Source organism: Sciurus carolinensis, chromosome 9 (assembly GCF_902686445.1).
Source record: "Sciurus carolinensis chromosome 9, mSciCar1.2, whole genome shotgun sequence".
Classification (NCBI taxonomy): domain Eukaryota; kingdom Metazoa; phylum Chordata; class Mammalia; order Rodentia; family Sciuridae; genus Sciurus; species Sciurus carolinensis.
Window position 1 is genome coordinate 115,346,846 of NC_062221.1, and position 19,884 is coordinate 115,366,729.

Sequence of the window (19,884 nt, forward strand, 5' to 3'; positions counted from 1 at the left end):
CACTTTTATAAAGATATGTAATAAAAATTTAAATAACTTTTCTGGAAGATAAAAACATTTTGAACTTTACTGAAATATTAATATTTATTAATAATAATTTAATAATAATATCCATAATATTACCAAATTATTAAATTTCCCATTACATTTTAAGACTTTTAGAAAAAATATTTTCACTTATATATATTTTGTATATAATTACACTTAATTTTAATTGCTTTCATATTGAAAGTGAATACCAGTTGATAGCATGACTGAGATATTAAAAAGCAGAAATGTATACATATATCAAAAAAATCACATAGTACTGTATTAATAGGTACAATTTATGGTTTTCTGTGTCAGTAAAAATAAATTTAATTTTTGATAAATTCTAAAATAAAAACAAAAGCAGAGTTCCATAAAGGACAAAATTCTGAAAAATTAAAAGAGAAATTTTTCAAAAAGCAGTATTGCTTAAATGTTTAAAAGCAGGAAATAATGAAAGAGCAAATTTTGCTCGTTTCTTGTTTCACAGAAGACTTGTAAATAGAAGATTGCAAAGTTTTTATTTAAAAAATTTATAATTCCCAATCAAAATAATAAGATGAGTAATGCAATAATTCTTAACAGATCCATAAATGAAGCAGGTTAAATAAATCCCTGCAATGTCTAACTCCTTAGTAGAGATTCAGCTCTGATCAAAACAGTGAGGTTGAGAATGAGAATTTTTATACAGATTTATAGCAAATGTAACTGTGTCTCCCATTTGGAATATAAACTTAAACTCATAAAAACAAGAAATTTTGACAAGAGGAAAACAAAATCTCTGTTTTACTGTTTATTGATATAATTCTAAAAAATGACTGAGGCATTCCTGTCAAGTTACAGAGATGAGAATGATTTTAATTATATAAGAATGATTTTATCTAAATATAGCTAGCTCCAAGTTTGAGATTTCCCTTCCGATGAACATATAGGAAATTTAGTATCTTATTACACATTAAAACTATTTCAAATAAAGAAAGAATGTGTAGAAATTGCATGTTATATTTTGAGTTGTTATTAGATGTTTTACAACCAGTCTTTAAAATCAGCTTTAGTCAAAATTATTACTGGTTATATTAAAAACTGATTTTTGATTAAAAGAATATGAAGCTTTACTTACACTGAAAAAATAAACCCATTTAATTACTAGCACTGAAATAAGAGGGACTGAATAAATAGCAAATGAGGAATGGCATTAAATAAACATAAATAAGAACCCATACAAAACATGATGTTCTGAAAGAATCTACTATGTGACAAATAATTAACCTAGGCTTAAACAACACAGTGATTTTACAAAAAATAACATAAAGTCTCTGGTTTAAAACAAATCATTTCAAAATAGATGCTAAAATGGTCAAATGTGAAATGTATTTAAAAATAATAAAATATCACTACTAGAGTGGAGAAATTAAAATAAGATTCTCAACTTAATGGAAAGTAAAGTAAATGGATATTTTTATGTAAAATAAAAACATAAATATTATTTATCTGTTCAACTAGATTGCACAGGGAAGAAATTCCAAGTTGAAAAAGACATTATTCATGCATGACTGAATTATCAGTGAAAGGAAACATCTAAGTTGAAATTAATGGGCAGTCCCTGTTTTAAAACTTGCTTTTTTTAATTTGTATTTTTTTCACTTACATTAAGAACTGAAAAAAAAAATAGCATATTTAAGCCTTGGATAAAAAGATTACAGAGGACAACAATGATTAAAATGATACTTGTAAACTAGAATTTTGGCAATTAATCGGAAAATATTTTCCATGTTAAGTGTAACACACAATTTGAATTTGTTATCTGAACCCAAAGAAGTGAGGAAATGTTTTGGAAGTATATCCGAAGGTTATCTATGATATTTTTTGGATCTGTCTAAAGATATGACTTCTTGAAGAAAGATAACAATTTTATAAACATTCTTGGAACAAGTTGGGAATGCTGCCTAAATACCATTAAAATATCCAAAATGAAAAATGTATTTGAAAAGATAAGCAGAAAAACCAATGAGACACAGAGCAAAGTAAATTTTGGTCTTTGATAGGAAAAAAGAAATAATTTTGAATTTGCATAATTCAAATTATTTGATTGGAACTTTTGAAAGTTAATATTTTCAACAGAAGTTACAGAAATAAACAAACTATTGATTTCACCTTTAAAAGGATTAAAATCTACATTTTAAAAATTTTAGAATGTTCTCTCATTAAAAAATGCCTTTGAAATATGCAGCAAAGTCGCTTTTCAGTATAATAGGAGAAAATTACAATAAGACTATGAGAATTTTTGCATGACTGGAAATGAGAAAAAAATAGAGATGATAGATAGATACTGCCCAAACTAATGCTTTGATTAATTTTATAAGTCAAGAACATAACTATTACTTATGAATGCCTTAATTTTATTCTCAAACTTCACTGCCTATTAACAGAATACCAGGCATGAACAATAATAAAGTTCACTCATTTTTTTAGTCAGCTTTCTGTCACTACAACAAAACACCTGAGACCATTAACTTGTAAAGAAAAGATTTATTCTGTCTCATAGTTTTAGAGGTTCCATTCAATTATATATTGACTCCTTTGGTTTAGGCCTGTGGTGAAGCAGTTACATCATGCTTGAAGTACCTGGCAGAGCCAAACCATTTGTATTAAAGCGAGAGAGCAAATAGAGAAGAGATCAGGATTCTACAGTCCTCTTCAAGGAACACACCCCCAGTTATCTAAGGACCTTCCACTAAGTTCAAAGTTTGAAACTTTCTGCCACCTTCTAATAGTGCCAACCTAGGAACTAAACATTTTTTTTGTTTTATTCAGGATTTCCCCACCACACCCTAAGTTTTTAACAAAAGGACCTTTGAAGGACATTTAGATCCAAACTATAGCACTTGTCTTTGATAGTTTGCCCACTTTCCTTCATAAAATGCCACGTTTTTAAGAAGGTATTTGTTAAGAGAATAAAATGTATCTTATTTGATAATTTATTAGGTTAATACACATCTTTTGAATAATTGGACATAAAATATGTGGGACTTTACTTAAAATCTTCCCCAGAGCTCTGAAATCTTATCTCTTTCAGATCTTTTTTTAAAAAAAGAAACTTATCTTTTGAATTGAGGACTGAATCAGACTGCAAAAAAAGACAATTGTGTTAGAGATAAGGTAAGACCAGCAGATGAATCTTGCTCAGGTGCCTGCTTCTTACATTGATCCCATTACTAAAGCAATTTTTTTTTTTTTTGTAAACCCTTTACTTGTGTTAGGATAGAACTAGAAAACACATTCAAATTAAAGTAATTCAAGAAGAGTTTAACAAAACCCAATTTACAAAAGCACAGGTCTACAAACCAAACAAGAACACTGTGAATAAGTATTGGTAAGTATGTATTGGCAGTTTTTAACACCCCTCCCCAACCCAAGGGCTTCCTTGAGAGGAAGAAATTTCAATAGAAACAATTAACCCAAAAGGTTCCCACGGGAATGAAGATAGGAAATAAGTAATCAAACTACTTCTTTCTTTTCCATATTTTCTGTGGAACTCTCTTTGTATGAAATCAAACATAAACAAGAGTACAAGAAAATTCATTGATATAAATTGCAAATCAGCCTCTCAAAACAGAAAATAGCATAGAAGAAAATGAAGAGCAGATCCTTTGGAAAAGCAAAAGGTAACTGACACAGAGTATCCTTTGCCCTCCTTGAATCTACTCATCCATCATCGTCTTAGAAAGATTTTACTCTCCACAAATACCGTCAGCTACCAAATCATTGTGGTCATATTAATCTGCCCATACTTCCCAACTGAAACTTGAATTTTTACCTACCACTTCATAAAAAAATAAAGGGGGAAATAGAGAGGAAACTAAGTAACATAAAAATAGCTGTAAAAAATCTGCTTCTATAACTTACTATAAGACAAATTAGTAAACATGACTGTTCATTTCTCAGCCTGCTCCCTGTTCCTCTGACATTCCATCAGCACCTCTGCTCTGACCACTGTTGGCACTTACTGCCATAGAATCAGTACCCTTGGAAACAGACCCTGAGACTAGGGGTAGAAAGTTTATGTGGACATGCTCAAGATCAATCACTTTGAAGTAAAGAAGCAGAATTAGATTGAGGGAAAATTTGAACGTCGATGATGTCATAACCAAGACCTCAGTTGATTCTATGACTAACTTAGGAGTCAGATGATTCTTCAAAATTGTTCTTTATTGTGGCATGGGTACAGGTCTATATATTTATCTGTTGACCAATTATTGAATTGGGCAGCCTTAAAGAAGAAGGGGGCATGACCTTTGGTGAGTAGACTTTCTTCAGCAGTGTCCCCTGTAATAACTATTCTCAAAATATTCTAGTTAGAATGTGACTTCCTGGGGCCCCTTTGAGGGCCATTTATGTATAATGTGTCTAATGCATTCTACAGTCATATATAACTAATTAGAACAAAAAAATGGTTATCCAGAAATTCTTCAGTCACATATCAGTGTATTATTTCCATGGAGTTAGTTACATGCCCAGTAACTTATCCCAAATGGATTTTTTATTAATTTTATTCTTATGTAATGTTAGTATTGTTTGAGTTTAGGATTTCATTGCTATTATTCGTAGGCTTCTGATGAAAATTAAATAGGGAATAATGGGAAGCACTAGACCAGTTTTTTAAAATAGTTCCCAAGTATATTTTATTCTAATATAGTATTTTTAGAGGCCAACAACAAGAGATCTTATTCATAGTAAAAATTCTGAAACGAGCTCAATGAATGAATATTTGTATGTCACCCCAACATTTTTACAATACTATCATCTCTGCAACTTGGTGTTGAGAAGGAGGCTAGCAGACACACCTCTCTGACAATGTTACTCAAAGCTTCATCTTCTGCAGAAAATCCGTCCTTCACAGGTGTTCATCTCATTTCATAACCAGGAGTCCCCCTCTTGTGATCTTAATAGGCTTCCAACTCTGTAAGTGATTTCACTGTGTTCAACCCTTAGTGATGGTAGTTCTCCTTGCCAGGGACATTTATTTTACTCCTACACCCCTCCATTTATCTGTCCACATCTGCCTCTTTAAGAAGTTCTTTAAGAAGCTTATCTGTGAATTGATGAAATTTTTCCATTTGCATTAGACTGTATCATGAAGCTATAAGGACCATGAATATGCACATTATAGATGCTGGATGGAAAGATACACCATATATGGAGATTGAGCCCAATTGCTTCTAGGAGGGTGATATTTATTTCTAGAAGCAAAAACAAACAAAAAAAAATGAATTTGAAAAACAAATACCCCAAATAAGCAAAAAAAAAAAAAAAAAACAGCAATATCATCATCATCATCATCACTATACAAATGGGAGAAAAAAGCAGGGCAAGAAAATAATGGAATGTCTTCCTCAAAGAAATTTTTTTAAAAGGAAGAAGTAGGTAGAAACAGAATTTTTTTGAAATATGATGTAAAACAGTTAATTATCACAAATATCTTTTATTTTCTAAAAAAAAAAGGAAGGATAAGGTCAATCATGAAGTCTAAGAGCAAGAAGTTAAGTACTTGAACAGGCTACAAATGTGATACAGGGCAAATGTAGGAGTGTAAATTCACAATATCTGGAATCATTATTGAGCAAAAGTGAAGTCACTGACTAAAATTAAACAGAATAACATTCTAGAGGATATGTTCAACCTGTGGCTAATTATTTCTAGAAAGTCATAATAACAGGAAGCAAAATTGGTGAAAGGGAATAAAGTGTCTGGAATGTAAAGTTAAGAAAGACAATTTTAAGGACACAAAGAAAATAAATTTAATATCTTCTAATTATATGAAAGTTTTTAAAAGCCCTAGCCTGCAAATATTCTGAGGTTTTGTCTTACCTTGGGGAAATAAAATCCAGAAATTCTTGAATAATGAAGGAAAAAATCAGGTGTTTAAGAACACAAGTACCGGTTACATCATTGCTTTTGTGTTCAAATATTCACAATATTAGTAACTAGAAATAGGAGTAAAAATGAAAATCCAATGAGATCACATACCTTTTCCCACTTTCCACCAACAAAAGTGATTAACTGCACACATTGCTGCTTTTATATAATAATATTATACTTCTTCAACAATCCTCTTCTCCAAAATGAGTCTCTTCACCAAGCATTACTGGCTAAATCATGTCCCTTTGAAATTCATAGTTTGAACCTCTAACTCCTAGTGTTTCAGAATGTGACTATATTTGGAGACAGGATCTTTAAATAGGTAATTGATTTAAAATAATAATTAGTTAGGGTAGACCTTAATCTAATATGACTTGTGTTCTCATTAAAAAAAATAATAATTTGAACCCACAGAGATACTAGAGCTTTCAGAGCACAGAAGAAAGACCATGTGAAGCCACATCAAGAACGCAGTCACCTGTAAACCAAGGAGAGAAGAAAAGAAACCAAACATCCCAACACATTGAGCTTGGACTTCTATCTCCAGGACTGTGAAAAAATAAATTTCTGTTGTTTAACCTACTTAGTGTGTGATATTTTGTTATGATAGCCCTAACAAAACAAAGAACAAATTTTCCTGGTTTTTAGCTTTCCATAATAATTCACAGTGTGGATAATTTTCAGTGTTTTCTTCAGTATTTTAATACCTGCTCCAGTTATGTTTTCCATCTATTTAAATCAAATCCAGAAAAGCAGAGCTAGATCATAGTAAATATCTCCATGCAGGAGGACTGGGTCACTCTGGAACTCCACAACCGAGAAAGTTACACTAGCTAAAATTAAACACAGTTGTTGAAATTACTCTAAAGTTTACAGGTAGCCCTTTAGCAATATTTGAAAGGTAGACCAGAGTTCATTCAATGTTGTTTCAATGCTCAAATATTCAGCAACTTCTTTGTCAGTCTCCAAAGGGAATGTTGGGCTTTGTGGGTTGCTGATTCACCAATGGCAATTTTGAACCCCACAAATACTACTCCTTATTATTATTGTACAAGACTGTGAGCAAATATCATACTTTCTCTACACAACTTTTTCCTTAAACATTACCTGGATTCCTTCCTTTTTAAATAATCATATTTTCCCTCTTAATTTCAGAGCAAATAAGCAATCAGACAATATGAGTCAACTAGACCATGGCGCTATTGAGTACAGAAAGGTCATCATGTTCTCATGCAAACTTGGTATCCACCCCAACCTTCATCCGTGGTTTCTTTGCCCATAAATAGGTACTGACCAAATGGGGTTAATAAGTGTTCTTCCTCAGAATATTTTTCTTTTTATAAAACTCAACACAGGAAAGAAATTCTGTCTGGTTGAAGAAAGTACAAGTTTTGACTCAAGAAATAGGAGCAGTCTTGTGCCACAATAAGTGCTTCTACAGTGAGAGAGAATAAAGGTAAGGTGAGAAATAACAGTATCTAGCTCACAGGGTTATGAGACTTAAATATCAGGATTCGTGTTAATTACTTACAACTATAGTAGTGAATAAATATTGGCAAAGACTTTTAGAATTGTGAAGGGTCTGTGATTTTAGTTTACTTATGACAAATTAGCCACCAGTTTCATGGATACTGCAGAAGACACAAGACTATGGGCCAGAAACAAAGGACTTTATTACTTTTGGCACAGCAGGCAGCAAGACCTTCAGGTTTATGTTAACACCTAAATTTAGGCCATTATGGAGATGAGCCCAAGTGGATGCTGCATAAACACTAGGCATGTGTCACAACTGAGAAATCCAATCAGGAATCTTCAACTTTTTATAATGGGCTATAAGAAAACCTGCTCGATCTTTGCCCTCAAGGGAGAACTCATCTTATTATATTTGATAACAAACAAACGTGCTCTGTTCTTTAAAGTCACTACCCTTTTTCTATTTGCAAGGCAATTTGTCATGCACAACTTCTTGAAAAGATGTTCTAGACAAAACTGAATGCTTCTACTACAAGTGCAGAAAGAGAGATCCATTGAAGAATTCTCTCCCAAAATTAATTTATAGCCATTTAAAATTGAGAGTACTCAGGTACCTATTAAGCATAAGTAAACAAAGGAGCACATGAATTTAGAAGTTAAATTGCTGGCAAAATTATGTAATATTTGATGTAAATAGAAAAGGGCTCTTGTCTGGGTAAGAAAATTAATTTGGTTTTAGGCATGGTGCATCTGAAGTAGCTAAAGGACATATATTGGCACTATCCATTGGGAGATTGGAAATTGATTCAGATGATAGAGTAATATTCAAAACTGGCTATAGCACTATTGAAGCCATTCTTACAGAAAAGTCAGTCGATACTTTCTTTTCCTCTTTAGGAAGGTTTTCTAGCCCAAGGGTCAGCAAACTAGCCCATGAGTCAGATTCTGCTCACCATTTGTTTTTGTATAATATAAATTTAAAAATTCATTGAAACAACCACACCACCCACATTTGTTCATGCCTTGTCTATAGTTTTAATATAATATTACATTGGTAGAGCTGAACAACAGTGAGTATGACCCTCAGAAGCAAACATATTTACTATTTAGTGCTTTACAGAACAATTTGACTTGCCTCAATTCTACATTCTTGATTTTTTTACAGTTATGTATGTGTTTCTTTAGGTCTTTCTTGGATATTTCCTATTTTTCAAAGTCATTTGTTAAAGTACACAAAAGTCATCCTCCTTTCCAAAGAGTTATGTCATAAAACCTTGTTTACTTTTTCTCTGAGGCTTTACCTTTCCACAGTTTGTTTCCCCAAGTAATTATGATCTATATAAAGAATGTGTTTGGCACTACATTAGCAGTACAATTAGAATCAAGAAAAAAGAAAAGAAATTCATTTGCGTAGAAAAGATCTGTAATGTCCTTTCAGAATATACAGTTTGGGGAAGGCCTTAAAGTTCAGTTGGAGATTTGATCGGCAAAACATCATTATTGGTGAAGGAACCACATGAGCAAAGGAAGGGAGGTGGCAGGAAACAAGGTGGATACAGATCAGCAAGGAACCAATCTACACATTTAGATCAAAGCAAGAAGATACAAATACACATTCTCATATTATTTTGTGAGTGAAATTTGTAACTGCGAAAAGTCTGGAACATGTTACGTATGCATTATGCAGAATGAGAAGGAAAAGGAAGAGTCAGCAAAGTGAAGGTTAAGATAACCTGCTGTGACAAGCAAAGCAAATTAGAAGCTTGTTTGACAAAAATAGATTCTACAGTCCAGTGCTTGTTCCTGATATTGACAGAGAGAGAAGAGATGTGTATAACATGGAGCATTTATCAAGGTGATGTCAAAAGATGGTGATTCCCACCTGGGAACTCAGTCCAGGATTATAATTTACAAAGGACAAAGACTTGTGAATGGGAAGATCATTGCGAAAAGGAATCTGCCATTACAACTTTCCATGTAATGTAATCACTTAAATTTGAAATAAAGCATAAAAACATTAAGAGTGGAGAGTATTTTATAGTTTGATATCAACTTTCTTTTTAGTAATTTGAGTCAAAAAATATCTTCCAATTGCTCCAGGTTATAAATAATGATGTCCTTCACTCTCTAGTTTACCATAAAAAGTCTTAGTTATATGGATTTTAAGGGCATTGAATGTTTATTTCTCCTATTTTATATTTTGTGATTATGTCATACTATTTCCACATATGGTGGTTGTGAATTTCAATCCATAAACTCAAGTGCTCAAGAAACAGCATTTTATTTGGAATAACTCAGTTTTATTTCTGATTCTCAGTCACTCCTAACTTTCTTCCCATTTCCAATGCCTTTCCATGGTCCCAATACCTTCATTCAGTGCCAAAACATTTATTTTTTTCTCACAGTCATCTCTCCATCTTCACTACATGGCTGCTTCTTATCTGTCAACTCTCTCCAACAGTCATGCCTTAATGTGGATCAAGCAACTTTTTGAAAGCCTGTTCTTGATTCTTCCTAGCAGAATCAGCATTTAATTATTTTTAGGGTTTATTGTTCCACTCACTCTACAGAGCACTTTCTGGAAAACTAAATAATTTCTATTATTTCAGAATTCACAGCTCTTTTTCTCACTTCATTCGTGCCAGCATAATTTCTTTTATTAGTCTTTAATAAGAAGCATCTCTTCATAATATTCTAGGTAGTTCCTTTCCATTTCTTTTCCTCTGGGAATCCAGCTGCTCAGTAGCATGAGTCAGTGGCTTTTGAGCTGGGGAAGAACTTGTTCAGCATACCCAGCATGTTTTATAAGTCTGATCCCAAGATAAAAGCCCAAAGGATGATGGGATTAAAGGCCCAGGTTTGAACAAATAAATAAACTAACTTAGAATGATGGAATTAGGTTTCTGATGTTGAATTTAAAAAGGTACAAACATTAAAGAGGAGAAAGTTTAGAGTAAATTGAAGGTAATAGTATGAATGTATGGTTTTAACATAAAGATATGTAAATAGAAGAATAGGTGGAGTTTAGATATACATGCATTTATTTTCTAACTGCCCTATAAGATGTCCTTAAAAAAATGGAACACTAACAGTAATGAATATACCTGGTACCTAATTTTGTTTTCTAAATCCATCCTCCAATAAAATAAACCACTTTAGATTTTGTGTGTGTGTTTGTGTGTGTGTGTGTGTGTGTTTGGTTTTTTATGAAAAATGACTGATTACATGGCAGGGGCTAGGAAAATGTAAAATTAACTTATTCTGTCATAGAAGAAGTTAAGAAAGCTACTCAAAGATAGATGGAGATATTTCAAAAGAACACAGAAGTTGACCTATAGGATCCCCACTGACTTAACCTGGGAAATTTTGAGCATTGAAATTAATAATAATAATTATTATTATAATTATAATATAACACCTCAAATAAAATAGAAATGAGGAGAAAGAGCTGTCTTGTTGTAGAATGTCAATTAGTAAATATAAAAAGAATACAGGAATTAGGAAATTGAGAAGTAATCTTTTTTTTAATACTTTTTTAATTGTATATGGATATAACACCTTTTTTTTTTTTATTTTTATGTGGTGCTGAGGATCGAACCCAGTGCCTCACACATGCTAGGCAAGTGCTCCACAACTAAGCCACAGTCCCAGACCAGAAATAATCTTTAAAATACTTGATTAAGAGCCAGGCATGGTGGTGTGTGCCAGTAATCCCAGCAACTCCAGGGGCTGAGGCAGGAGGATCTCGAGTTCAAAGCCTGCCTCAGCAGATTAGTGAGGCACTTAGCAACTCAGCAAGACCCTGTGTCTAAATAAAATATAAAAAAAGGCTGGGGATATTGCTCAGTGGTTAAGCACCCCTGGGTTCATTCCCAGTACCGAAAATAATAATAATAATAATAATAATAATAATAATAATAATAATAATAGATTCAAGAAAGAATCATCACAAATACTAATATCACTAGTCAATATTTGATGAGGAACAGGATATTTACATGGTACCACAGTATATACCACAAAACACTTTTATTTAATTGTTAATTAGTTTGAGAGTCTTTTTAATTTTCAAGTGAGGAACTCTACAGATTGTATTTTAAACAAAAGGTGAAAGTTATCATCAATTGTGGGACAAATTTTCTGCCTTCTAAATAGTTGTACTGAGAGGAGTATTGCAATACCTTTGTGATATACTCACCAAAAAGAGTATGTAACTGGAAATAAATTATAAAAATTCACAGAAATGTATCTTTTTTAAGAAGTCAAGGGGCCATGAAAGATAAAGAAACTTTGAAAAAAATCTAAAGATGAATTCTCTAAATGCATAGTGATCCTGAATTAGTTCATGGACAAGAAAATAAATGAGATTTTTTATTCTATGTGGGCATTATCAGAAAAACTGGTAAAATTTGAAGGTATGAGAATTATATAATAGCACCTCATTTATGTTTATCTGCTGATTTTATTGAGTATATTAGGGTTATGAAGGAGAATTCTTTGCTTTTAGGAAATATTGAAAATCTGGGATTTAGACCTTCATGTCTGCAACGTTCTAGTGGTTCAATAAAGAAAGAGAAGGGAAAAGTTGAAAAATATTAAAAATTATGGAACTGGGTGAAGGTTGCACAAGAGTCCCTTGCATTGTTCTATGACTCTTTGCAAGTTTGAAATTATTTCAAAATTGTAATTTTACCTCTTAATTTTTTTTAATTATCCTCAGAACCCAAGGGTTTATAAAACACATTCCAAGAAAGCTTGCTAATGACTTACACAGGCTACTTTCTGTGACACTCTTCTTGAAGAAAAGAGGAAAAATGAAAAGTTCAAACACAAACTTCTCACATGAGGCATGTAATTCAAAGCTAATGCTTCTCATGATCTTAGCTATTATATAAGTAGTGTTCAAGTACATGAACCTGAAAAATCTGTAAAAACATCAATTTCTTGACCTTACTAGGGCCCTCTCTGTGGAGAAAGCAACTTCCCCAGGGCATTTATAAAAAAATAAATAAATAAAATTTAGAAAAACCTTTTAGCAATTTATTAATTTCACAATGACTACAGCTTGAGATACATAAAAAACTCAACCACAAAACAAAAACAAAAAAATCTGGAAATTTTGTCAACTAAAAGTCCTAAAAGATATCCAATTTGGAAGGAAAGAATAAAGCTGTCTCTACTGATAGAAGATGTGATCTTGGATGAAGAAAATCCTAAGGATTACACACAGACACACACACACACAGACACACACACACACACACACACACACACACACACGTGAAAAGCTATAAAAACTAGTAAATGAGTTCAGTAAATGAGTTACAAAAATCAATTGCATTTCTATATAATAGCAATGAGAAACATAACCATGAAATTAAGAAAGCAATTTCATTCATGATTGCATCAAAAATAATCAATATATATGAATGATTTTATCAAAATAAGTATAGTAGATTGAAAAAGCACAAACACATTAAAATAAAGAACATACAGATTAATGGAAAGACCTCATGTTCATAATTGGAAGACTTGATATTATTTAAATGGCAATACTCCTTAAATTCACTTACAAATTCAATGACGTCTTTATCAAAATTTCAACTGCTTAGTTGCTTTTTTGGCAAAAATTGGCAGATCAGTCCTCAAATTCCTATGAAAAGACAAAGAACTTAAAATAATCAAAATGTGGGACTGGAGTTGTGACTCAGTGGTAGAGCACTTGCCTGGTATGTGTGAGGTCCTGGGTTTGATACTCAGCACCACATATAAATAAAATAAAAGATCCATTGACAACTAAAAAAAAAAAATTAATAAAAGGCAAAGTTTTCCTTAAAAAAGAATAAAATTAGAGCATTCATTCATTCTTCCAGATTTGAAACTTCTTACAAAGTTACAATAAGCAACAGAGTGTAGCATAAATTTACATTTATATATGAAGTAGGATTGAGTCCAGAAATAAACCCATTTTGTCATGTTTAACAATTGACTTTTATTTTCCATTCAGTTTTGACTAGGGTTTCAAGTCAATCCAACAGGGAAAGAAGACTTTTAAATGATTGATGCTGAGACAACAAATATTCAAACAAGAATCAAGAAGACTGAACTTCTACTTCACACTACACACAGAATTAACTCATAATTTTATGATGTACATGAACATGAGAACTACAAAACTCTTAGAAGAAAATATAGAAGTAAATTTTGCTACCTAATATATGAAACAGTTTCTAAATATGACATCACAAGTAAGCCACAGAAAAATTAAAATCAAAAGGAATCATCAATAAAATGAAAAGATATCCCACGAAGTGTGAGAAAATATTTTCCAGTCATTTATCTAATAAGAGACTTGTACCCAGAATATACACAGAACATACCTACTAAGATAGTTTGAATAAAGAAGACAGACAATAATGAGTGTTGGTGGAAAAATTGGAACCCTCATACATTGTTGGTGGAATTGCAAAATTGTGCAGCCACTACAGAAAATATTTTGACAGCTTATCAAAATGTTAAACATAGAATTACCATATGACCAACAATTCCACTTCTAGGTATATAACCAAGAAAAATGAAAGCATATGTTCACACAAAAACTTGTAAACAAATGTTCATTACAGCATTATGCATAATAACCAGGAGTAGAAACAATTCAAATATATACAAACTGATCATAAATCAACAAAATGTGGTATATCCATACAATGGAATATTATTTGTTAATAAAAAGAAATTAAGTATTAGTCCATGCTACAACTTAAATCTTGAAAACATACTCAGTAAAAGAGGCTACTTACAAAGGCCATTTGTGGTGTGTTCCTATTTATTTGAAATGTCCAGAATATGCAAATCAGAGGCAGAAAAAAAGATGAATGCATACCGGGGACATGAGGAAGCACAAGGGCCTGGAGATGACAGGGAGTGTGAGATTTCTTTGTTGTGGTACTAAAAATTCTAAAATCAATTGTAATGATTGCTGCAAAACTCTGTAATTCTACTGAGCCATTTTGAAGTGTCCATGTTAAATGTGTGAATGACAGTCTATGAATTACATCTCAATAAAGAAGTTACAAAAGAAATTTTTAAAACTTATAGCCTTTATTTATATTTTTATTTCCAATAGGATTTTTTTTTTCCCCATGAACTTCTTCAACAAACTCAACCCTTGAATTTTAGGTCTTAAATTGTGACAATGGAACAGTGTAATTGAATTTGAAGATAGCAATACTATTGTAGATTTTCTCTCTATAGCTTTCTTTTCCTTGCCAACACACCAATTTTAGCATCAGTTCTTAAAAAGATTGACATGTGGATCCTTAGTGCAGGTAACATGTAAGAAATATGGCAGTTTTTTAATTTCACAAGCAAGTTCCAGTCACTGTACTCCATAGGCAACCACTGGTTTAATCTTGCTACGTTCATATCATCTGCATGGCCTAGTTTTAAATTATCTGGTCTAGCAATCTTCCTTTTAAAAACATATGTAAATATATAGAAAAGTCCTTGAAAAAGTATACATATACTCTTGTATGTCATGTAGTATATCTTTGACTTAAGTGCAGTTATCTGATGATAGTATGTTGCAATTATTCTGTGAAAAATAACTGATATGTAAAACAGCAACAACAAAAACCCCAGGACTGTTACATTTTTAGTGACAAATTCATGACATTTTCTAAAAAGCATTCCATGCTGAAAATATATTTTTGATCAGCTTCACTATAGTGTACATTGTGAAAGACTCAGAAATCCCTAAGCATGAGTAAGGCAGAATCATGGAATTTACCATTGTTTCATACTACTTTTGAACTAAAATGAAACAAGACTCTATGTGCCATATACAAGCCACAAACATAATATTTTTAATACAATTATTAATGATGTGATGTGAAAGCAGAATATAAATTAAGAAAATTCTTTCTGTTGTTTCTTCTTATGGAATTCTGTATTTCAGGGCCTCAGTTTGTGCAAATCTCAGTGAAGATTCTTTATATTCACTACTAACAATGTTGAGCAGTTTATAAAATAATGGCCACAAAATTTGTTTAAACTTTTAGTTCCCATATATTCAGAACTATAAAGAATTGATTTATTTAGAGCCTATTATTTGGGCATTTATTTAGTTATGTTTTGATTGGAAATTCTACTTCTATTCACAAGATGGAAAAAATTAACAAGAGTTTTCTTGGAAGACTTATGTTCTAATCACTGTCCTGAATGCCATAAAATAATTAAAAATAAAATATACTTTAAAGTAGAGTAATGCTATAAGAGCTATTCTCTTTATAAATATACAATTTTAATCATTATTAATTATTAAAGTACTTAACTTTTGAAATAGTATCTAGACATTTCAATTATTGATGAATTTTCAACAGAGAAAACATTTAAGGAGATTTTCCACACCAACTTACTACTAGAATGGTCTATTCATCTAGATTGTGCATTCACATACAAAAGTAAATGCAAATGTAATACTTGTGTTTCTGAAACTATATGGGATGATAACCCACGTTATCAAATTATTATTGATAAAGTATTATTCTGGTTGAAAAAAAATGATTTTGTATTAAGTGTTTACTATTTGGTATCACAGATTCTAGCGTCAAACCAAAACTGAATAGATATTTGTGGCCAATCACAAGACCAAATTTCAACGGAGGCACATACAAAAGGAGCATACAAAGCCAAGGTGAAACATGCCACCAGCTTTCTTTGCAGGCTTGCCAGGTGTTGGCTGGGTCATCCAAACATTCCAGTGAAGGTGTGAACTTTATAATTCGTCTGAAACAAATACGCATACACACAGAGCGGTATTCTTAATCTTCGTTATTAGGGTAGCCAACATCATTAATATTTATTTTTTTGTAAAGCCATAAAAACATCTTCCTTCTTTTCCAAATGCAGGTCCCAAAGACAATATCTTCAAACCACAACAGAGACCTTTCAACATTCTCTTCCGTTTTTTATTAACTGCTTTTTTCAGTGTATTTCATTCAGTTACTAAATCTAACAGCTCACATCAACAGAACCAGTGAAGTAGAACCCTGAAGAGTGTAATTCAGATCTGCACTCTGCTCATACTCACTTTGCACAGGTGGAGAAATGCAAAACGATTAGTTATTAGGTTACCAAAGAGAAGGTGGAAAATAAGAATCTTGTGACTTGACTGGTCTTGAATATATCTCTAAGATATTCATCCTGTCTCTTGTGTGACTTACTACTTTTAAAGCTAGACATTCATTCTCGGCAACAACACCCTTTTTTCCTAAGCTCGTCCACTTTATGCCTATGAATCTGCAAAGTGCAGCATTTCTACCAACATCGAAGCAAATTATAAACCCTGATGCGTTCTGAAGTCAGGATGTGGGGGGACTCAATAGGAATTCATCCTAGTAGGTTTCATCTTAAACATATTTTACTTCAAACACTGCCAATACTTAAAGCAAGGAGAGGGGGGAAAAATCCCAGAGTTCACTACATCTTAAACTATTTGAAGCACAAAAGTGAACACACAGGGAATAGATCTGTTTAAGTGTTTTGTCAATACCAGCTTTAGTATTGCCACTGGGCTTTATAAAACTTTTAGAACATGGATTTCTTACTTTTCTTTTAACAGAAGCATTGGAGATAAATTTAAGTTATTGTTATTAATTTGAGGACTAGGATATTTTTTAAAGTCTGATTTATCATTTACAAGAGTTTAAGGGTTATATTTTGCTCCCTCCAAAGTATTCACACAAATTTTCTCATTCCCCCTTGAATCCCACAGAAGATAAAGCCATTGTGTCTTACTGTTGACCGGAACTCTTCCTGAGCACCCTAATCATATTTCCTTTGGCAAAGAACAACCCTGAAAAGGATATGAGATGAATAAAAAAACATTCAAGGATTTTTACAAAATAAACCCATGGGTTTGTTTTAAAAAACAAACACTAAATGTTGTTTCAGGAAAGTCTTGCCATTTCACTAGAAGCTGTAAAGGAAAAATATTTTGACATTACTATCACATATTCAGTTTATACCAACCTGTCCAAACATAATCTTTCTTATTTTTCCTTTTCAGGGAAAAAGATTATATCTGATATACATTTGATACACTCACACACACACATAAACAAACAACACATACAAATATATGAGTGTTCACTTAACAAAAAGAAGTGTGTAACATAGATTTCTTCAGAGTTTAGGAAAATAGCACCAAGAGATTTCAAATCCATAAAGGGAAGTCATATTAACTTTCTAGAAAACAATATTAGCTCCACAAATGCCAATTGAGTTTCCTAGCAAAATGGAGTAAAATTAGAAAAGAAGAAAGAAAGAAAGAAAGAAAGAAAGAAAGAAGAAAGAAAGAAAGAAAGAAAGAAAGAAAGAAAGAAAGGAAAAGAAAAGAAAACTAGATAAAATACTTTGGAAATGACTTAGATTTGGAAGTCTTATAGGTAGTTTTGTCACATTGCTAGGTACATCAGGAATTATATTGATTTATTAGAAAAATTTTTAAATCCTACAAAGGAGAATCAATGAAAATACTCATTTGCAGTTCTAATCCTTGAATGGTCATGAGCAGGAGTTTGATGATTTTCTTCACACAGACGTGTTCTTCTGGAACTTTGCATCCAGTCTCTTACTGAAACCACATGGCAGTACTCAAATATCTCCTCCTTCAAGCAATGTTGTCTTGACCTAAGTCCTCTCCTCTTTTCCTTCCACCACCCAGTCTATACCTTCATCATTGCATTTCTCAATCTATGATTCTAGTTGAATTCTATTTGTTACACTACACTGCAATCATTTTGAAGGTATAGATTACATCATCTCCTTTTTGGCATATCAGGTGCAAAACCCATGGTAGTGTCTCATTCAATATCTGCTGAATGAATGCCAGTGGGCAGGGCAACATCAGGGAAAGACAAGGAGTATAGGGACTACCACTGATCTGCCCATCATGAGCCTAACCCTGTACGAACACCTAAATGTTTCACTTACTATTCTCACATCAATCCAGTAAAGCGCCTATTTTACAGCTGAAGATGTTCAAGTTCAAAACAGATTTGAGTATCATGCTCTGAATTTCACAACTGACAAGTGATGGAATTTGAAATTTAAATCCAGTAATTCTTAATTCTAAAGGTCACTGTTCTCTTTCCCAAGTTCACTCCCTTCAAAGGGTAGAAGTTAGCATTAGGAAGTAGTTTAAAGAATTCAGTAAGAGTAATGTGCTAAGAAACAGCTTTCTATCCTTAACCCTCCATGCTTATTTAGCATTTATCTCTATATCATCAAACACCACCTTTCTAAATACTGCCCACCTTTTGGAAATTTCTTTGACTCTGAGTTGGATTCCCTCCTCTCTGAGAGTTCATCAGAAGTTCATACTTCCACTAGTTTTAAATTGACTTCAGGTGCATAGGGCTGATTAATCATGGCACATTTCACAATATGTTTCAATATTAACCCACACAAATCCACACTTCCATTATATTTCCAAAGTCCCCAGCTTCCCCACACAGACAAATGTTCTAATGAGTTCAAACTGATTTTGTTTGTATGTGTTCTTTAAAAATGTAAGGTTTTGGTTCTTCATAATGAAAGCTTTGGTGCAAATGTATTTTTAATTTATAGAAAGTTGTTTTCTGGTATAAATCTCACTTTTTAATGAACATGTTTAAAAATATATTCGTGTTGATATGTACACATTTAATATATTGCTCATTTCATATATCGTTCATCTAATTTTCTACTAGAACCACCTGAAAATACTCTCACCTCCCTAACCCATCCTGTTTTCCAAAGCATGTGGAAATGAGTATTTGGGAAGGGAAATCATTTGTGTCAACTAATCTTTCACCGTGGAGAGTAAGTGATATTCAGTACATAATATTAACAAAGTACTTTGAATCTAGCTATACACAGATAGAGAATATAAATATGTTCATATTTATGTATAATACAGGTATATTGCTTGATATGTAGTATATAATCTGAAACAAAGGGACTAAAAAGAATTTGGAAGAACACAATAATTTGAATTTGAAGTAGATCACAAAGAGGCAATAGAAACTAAAATAAAAGTTTTCTTGAATTCTGGTAAATGGTAACCTTTACTAAATATCTTTGTTTAAACAAGTTTTATAGATTCTCCTTTACAATATCCTTTATTACTTCTGTCTTTAAAAAGTAGGTTTATGGAGCAGTATGATTCAGTCATTTTAATTTACTCTTTAAGAACCTAACAAGTTTGACATTATTTTATTCATAAGGAACTGGGATGTTATTAGTATTAAGAATCAAGTCATGGAACTAAAGCAAGGTATCAATTGACACACATCTGGGGTTGGATGAACATAGACTTTAGTCAAAAATACTTGGCTCAAATTCTAGCTCTGCTTCTTGCCAATTATCTGACATTTGTCGAGTTATTATACTTATTATATTATATATATACTTATTATATTA